Consider the following 6,843-nt stretch of genomic DNA (forward strand, 5'->3'; position numbering starts at 1 on the left):
TTTCTTTTTACCTTTCTCACTTTTTTCCCACCTCCACACACTGAAATTCTAGACAGTTCTAGGTGCATAGTACCAAATATCTGAATACTTTTAGGGTCAGATTAATCCTCAATATCCATTAAATCTGCTGTACAAAGGGAGAAAAATGGTACTGTTTAGAGATTGCAGGTCACCTCCCCCTGCATGCCTCTAAATGCTCAAATTTAACTCCAAAAACTAGAAAAAAACATCTAATCCATCAGATGACCAGAAATCACTGCAGAGGCACTAGAACTATGGGAAACCAAGAAATTACCTCTCCTTTAAGGGAAAAGAATAACTCCTCATCCTCCATAGACAATACAAGGGAATTTGTGGAAATGTCAGATAAAGAATTTAAAATATTGATAGTGACAAAGCTAACAGAGATGCAAGAGAAACGAGACAACGAACTCCATTATTTGGAAGACAATGAAATTACATGCAGAAAAACATTTATTTGTCTGTTTCTTCTTCCTGAATTAAGGGTGTCTTATCAACAGGAAAGAAACTTGTAAGACTTTTATTCTAAAGTCTGTGTCTGTCTTTGGGTCAGACATAAGTTATCCTAATAGTAGGATAACTGAATCTATTCAGTTTAGGGATGCTAAACTATGGAATCCTGTGAAATATCGATCCTCCAATAGGGGGCTGTAGACTATATGGGAGGACATAAGAATCTTTGTGATATTACTTGCTAAAAATTATAATTTTTAACATACTACAGTTTAGTTTTGTCAGTGAGTCAGATCCCTGTAGTGGACTGGAGAGACTCTCCCTCCAGCAGAGTGTCTATAGGTGATGCTAATCACCTAGCACTGCAGCTGTATCACTGGAGTCTGGCCTGGAGTAAAGATTGACCTTCTTTTACTTTGTATTTCTAAGCATGCCAGCTTGCCTTTTCATTATTTAACCTGGGTAAACAGAGTTGTTTTATAATTTCTTTCTGACAATTCCAGTATCTGACATCTGTTTCTATTTTTCTTTTCCCAAGTTGGCTCCCTGTTTTCTTTTATGTCTCATTTTTATTCACTGTATTTTGTTCACTGTCCTTGAAAAGTAATTTATGTTGATCCTCCACAACCTAGAATTGTGGTGTCTTCATTTTTGATGGCTACAACAGACATTTATTTCTCATATTTCTGGAGGCTTGGCAGTCAAGGTGAAGGCACTAGCAGATACCATTGCTTGTGAGAATGCTCTTCTTGGGTTCACAGACAAGAATCTTTTCACTACATGCTCACATAGCGGAGAGAGAGTGAGAGCGAAAGTAAGAGAGAGAGAAAAAAAATCTCATTTATTGTAATTTCCTACCTCTCAAAGGTCCCAGCTCCAAATGCAGTTCCCTTGAGGACTGGGGCTTCAAGATATGGATTTCTGAGAGATACAAGCATTTAGTTTGTATCACATGGCATGTTTCTCTAGATGGGATGCAAATTGGTTTCTGCTTTAGTCTGTTCAGTCTTCATTACAAAATACCCTAGATAGGTAGCTTTTAGGCAACAAAATTTATTTCTCATGGTTATAGAAGCTGGGAAGTTAAAAATCAAGGTACTTTATAAAGTGCTGATCCCATGAGGACTTCACCCTTGTGACATAATCAGCCCCCATAATCTTCATTTTTTAATATCAACACTTTGAAAGATAGGATATTAACCTACATATTTAAGCGGAACACGAATGTATAGAGCACAGCAGCTCTGCCAGATACTGGGGGCACTCCCAGTCAGAGACTGCTTTAAACCAGGTTCACAGCTTGAGGTTCATTGTACCTTGACACTATGTCTCAGGATTTTTTTTTTTCCTGATTGCATACATGACACTGCTAACTTTCCTGAATCTCTGAGTGGGAAGCTGAGATTTAGTTTTGGTTCACTCTTATCCTGGTAGATTCATCTACTCTCTTGTCACTCCATGTGCTCTCCTTCAAAAATGTTATCCACTCATTGTGAGGATGAAGCTAATGAACTGAACTGTCAGTGACTCTCAAATCTAAATACGTTTCTTCTGAGCACCAGGTTCATATTTCTCTCTGCTTTCCATATTGAATTCAGTGCTGTTCTCAACCAGATTCATTATTTTCACCCCATCCTACTTTTTTAGCTTAGTTTGCTCTCTTTGTGTATGACCTTCTGTACCTAGTAGGTTTCCAAATTTTGTCCACTATAACATTTTCAAATGTTTAACTCAGTTAAGCTGTCAATGCTTAATTCTGCTTCACATAAGTTACAGATAGTAGAATTTTTTACAACTTTCACACATTTATGTTTATTAAAAACTGACATAAACAAACAAAACCTGTACAAAAAAAATACCCCAAATCACTTATCACTTTGAAACAGTAATTATTAGAAGTATTATCGCCTAGGACCCCCTCTTCCTCTGCCCCGGCCATGGCCACATCCTCTTCCTCTTCCTCGGCCTCAGCCTCTTCCTGCAACAGCTTCCCTTTTCTTAGATTTCACTTTTGGTTCAACATCTACAAGTAGTGTATCTAGAGGTAAGCTGTCTGGAAGGATAAAATATTGAATGTTATTCTCTCGAATACTCAGTGTTTCCAGGTATACGGATTCTCTGTTCTTCTGGGTCATTTTTAGAGCTTTAAGATGTGAATTCATGCTGACATCTACACCAGTGATTGTTCCATGGACCTGTGTTCCATTCTTCAATTCAATGGTGACAGTTTCATGACTCAATTTCATCAAAAATCTCACGAGCTTTATCCTAGCTGTGCCGTCACCCTTTAGGCCCAGTGGAGCACGGAACCAGGTAGCAAAGTAATGCTAGACTGATAGTATTCGGAGGTGTACCTTCCATTTATGTCTTCAGAATCAATCTTGTTCTTTTTCTACAGTTTCATTGTGCTCTTGCTGCCAAGGAAATTCACCTTCATGGACTGCACATATCCGTTTTGTCCTCTTATTTCTACTGGGTTTAGCCAAAGCGTGGCTCTGGAATAAGACTGGGACAAAGGAGGAAAGTGAGGGCATGCTATTTACCCATCCTCTCCTCTTCTCCTGGAGTTATCACAGTTTGCCTTCAGCCCTCTTCTGAAGGCCAGCACTTCTGTAGGAGATGACTTTGTTACTGTTGGCCTTCTCATGTAGGGAGCTACTCTGACTCTCTGGAATTCTACTACAAGTGGAAAACCTTTTGCTGAATTACTTAATTCCCTTGTCTCTTAAGGTCTGGAATGGGACACCTTCTCAGCTATTCCTTTGTCCAAATTATTTTTGCCATGCATTTTTATTTCCCTTAAAATCTTATTATATATTTGAGAGCAATTTTTTATTTAACTCTCCTTAATAAATCTCATTTAATTTGGGCATGTGAGTGATGCACAGAGCTCTCTTTATCTGATCTCATCTCATGCACCCCTTGCTAACTGCCACCATACACATATCAGGCACACCAGGAATTGCTATTCCTAAGACACAAGTTTTTGTTTTTGTTTTTTTTTCCTTACAACTCATTACCTTTGTGCACGTATCCCCATTTCCTGAGATGTTCTTCTTCTTTCCTCCCTTTGTATTTATCTACCTGGAAAATTTACTTCCACCCTTTTAGACCAAAGTCAACCATCTCCTCCTGTGGTAAATTGTGTTATAGTCAAAATAATTGCTGACTGTACACCTAAGGCCATCCCTAGAAATTCTGTTTCTGACAGAAGATTGGTGTCAAGTTTGTTTACGTGACCTGTTTTGGTCAATAAAACATGAATTTAATTAATACATACTATTTTTTTATAAGAAGTTTTAACAATCATTGCATGGTTCTTTTCTTTCCCTCTGCTCTGAAATGGTATGATTGTGATAGAAGTCCTTCTGCAGCCTCGATTCTGGAGGTAGAGCCAAGCTGTATCTGATCCACTATAAACTGACTGTTGAGATTTAGTGTGAGCAAGGAAACAAACAAACAAAAAAACAATATTCCTCACAATCTCATTGTTGTAAGTCACTGAATTTTAAGATTCCTTGTTATAAGTCAGGCTAAGCTGTCTGATATACCTCCTTCATAATAAGAAAATTACACAAAGAGGATTTTTACATTTCACTATTTTGTAATAGTGAGAAAGAGGAGTTTCATTAAATTAACAAAGAATTTGTTGGACAGCCCTGTAGCAGAGTGGTTAAAGGAGCTGGATCCCACATGGATGACTCCATGGTTAAACCCTAGCCCCATTAACATGAAAATCATGCCAGGAGGATGTGTATGCATGTCCAAAATCCCAATAAGATGGATAAAGGGAGGAAAGGGATCACAGTTTGACCCCATCCCATTCAAGGCTGCCTTCTCCCTCTCCCTCTCTGTCTCTCTATGTCTCTGGTAAGCACATATGCCCACTGGAGAATTTGAAAAATTGTGTTCGAAGAATATATAATTATGAAAGAAATGATCATGATATTATTAAGAATAAAACACTACCAGGTAGCACATACCATATGATTCTGCATAAAAAGAAAGTAAATATGTGTTTTCTTTCCATAGTTTTCTATATTTCCAATTGTAAAATCTTCATGCATCACTTTTATGCTCAGAAATAAAATATTATTTAAATATTACCTTCTAGGGGGCAGTAGGTGGCATGGTGGTTAAGATGCTAGACTCCCACATGGCCCAACATGGTTCAAGTCCTAGACCTGGTGGCTTGCTTTCTCACTTTTCCTCTCTCTTTTTCTCTCTCTGGTCAAATTAAAAAATAATGATAATAAGTAAAATTAGATAAGTAATTCTTTTTAAAAAATATTACCTTCTATCTAATGACATCCTTGGTTTTCCTAGGCAAAATTTAATGTTTTTCCCTCTCTGAATTTATGCTGTTCTTTAATCAATTACTTTAGTGATATAATTTTATTTTTGTGTGTCAATCTTTTTTTCTAACTACTACTAATAAAAAATACTGCTGGTCCCTGATCTAAACATTATTGAGAGGATCAAAAAAGATGAGGCTAGCCGGTGACTTGGTAGGTAAGGCACTAGACTCCCACATGGTTGATCATAGTTCAAGACCTAGACCCAGTGGCTTGAAAATATGCTGGACGTGTGTGTGTGTGTACATTCCCAAAATCCCTAGAGGAGAATGGAGGGGAAGAGATTGCAGTGTGGCCATCTCCCATGGGGGCCAATTCTCTCTTTTTCTCTCTCTCTGGTCCTCTCTCTCTTTCTGGCAAGCACATGTGGCATATGGCAAAACCTTAAAAGAGAGAGAGAGAGAGAGAGAGAGAGAGAGAGAGAGAGAACATGTAAATCAATTAGCATAATGTTTTGCATATAGTCACCACTCAATGAGTGTTATCTGATTTCGTGATCTCCATCTGTGTTCTTATCTTCTCATATGGAATTTTAGAGCCCAGATTTAGTTTATTACTATTATTTTAGATTTTTTTCCCATAAGGCACATGTGCTCACCAGAGAGAGAGAGACAGAGACAGAGAAGGAAGGTAGAAATCATGCCTCGGAGGGGATGACCATGCCACAATCCTTTCTCTTCCATTCTCTTATTGGGAATTGGGGCATGCATACACATGTGGGAATATTTTTCAGGCTGCTGGGTCCAAGATTTGAGCCATTCAGTTGACCATGTAGGATTCAGCCACCTTTACCACAATGTTACTAGCTGAACCAAGTCTAGATTCTTGAATACACAAACTAGTACTACTCATACCCAGCATGCTCCACTGGAAGGTGCTACTAGTGCAAAAGACACGACTGACTGAAAACATTTTTTTTTTTCTTCAAATGACTTCAAAATTTATTCAGTCAGGGTAACTTTTTTTCCTGCCACTATATTACTTTTCTTCTCACTCATAGGTAATGAATAGTGTAAGTCTAAAAACACATTCTTAATTTAAAAGTTTTCAGTGTTCATTTCAAAACCTAAATCAACACTTCTTTCTTCATTCGAAGCAAAATTTTCTTCTCTGTACAGTTCCTCAGTTAATGTTTAAGCCCAATTTGATTGATGTGGAGGCAGCTAAACTTGTCTTCTCACATACCTGTACATATTTCCCAGCTACTTTTTAGACACTGTGAGGATTGGAGAGTGGGAGGAAAGATGTCAAGGGATGACATAGAAAAATTTCTACTGTGCTGTTGTCTGGTATCCTTTCTGGTTTTGCACTCTACCCTGGCAGAGGTTTAAAATAAACACTTTTCTTTTAGATAAATGTTAGTACCTCCATGCATTCAGTTGACCATGTAGGATTCAGCCACCTTTACCACAATGTTACTAGCTGAACCAAGTCTAGATTCTTGAATACACAAACTAGTACTACTCATACCCAGCATGCTCCACTGGAAGGTGCTACTAGTGCAAAAGACACGACTGACTGAAAACATTTTTTTTTTTTCTTCAAATGACTTCAAAATTTATTCAGTCAGGGTAACTTTTTTTCCTGCCACTATATTACTTTTCTTCTCACTCATAGGTAATGAATAGTGTAAGTCTAAAAACACATTCTTAATTTAAAAGTTTTCAGTGTTCATTTCAAAACCTAAATCAACACTTCTTTCTTCATTCGAAGCAAAATTTTCTTCTCTGTACAGTTCCTCAGTTAATGTTTAAGCCCAATTTGATTGATGTGGAGGCAGCTAAACTTGTCTTCTCACATACCTGTACATATTTCCCAGCTACTTTTTAGACACTGTGAGGATTGGAGAGTGGGAGGAAAGATGTCAAGGGATGACATAGAAAAATTTCTACTGTGCTGTTGTCTGGTATCCTTTCTGGTTTTGCACTCTACCCTGGCAGAGGTTTAAAATAAACACTTTTCTTTTAGATAAATGTTAGTACCTCCATGGTCTCCCTCTGGGCTCCCCTAGAGC

The 6,843-nt window shown here is 37.9% G+C and overlaps 1 pseudogene; it reads right to left on the bottom strand.

Annotated features, from left to right (window-relative positions):
• Positions 1–2,441: 2,441 nt before the first annotated feature.
• LOC102494848 (small nuclear ribonucleoprotein Sm D1 pseudogene) lies at positions 2,442–2,741 on the bottom strand (annotated as a pseudogene).
• Between the last annotated feature and the right edge of the window lie 4,102 nt (positions 2,742–6,843).

Source organism: Tupaia chinensis, unplaced genomic scaffold (genome assembly GCF_000334495.1).
Source record: "Tupaia chinensis unplaced genomic scaffold, TupChi_1.0 Scaffold000126_2, whole genome shotgun sequence".
Lineage (NCBI taxonomy): Eukaryota > Metazoa > Chordata > Mammalia > Scandentia > Tupaiidae > Tupaia > Tupaia belangeri.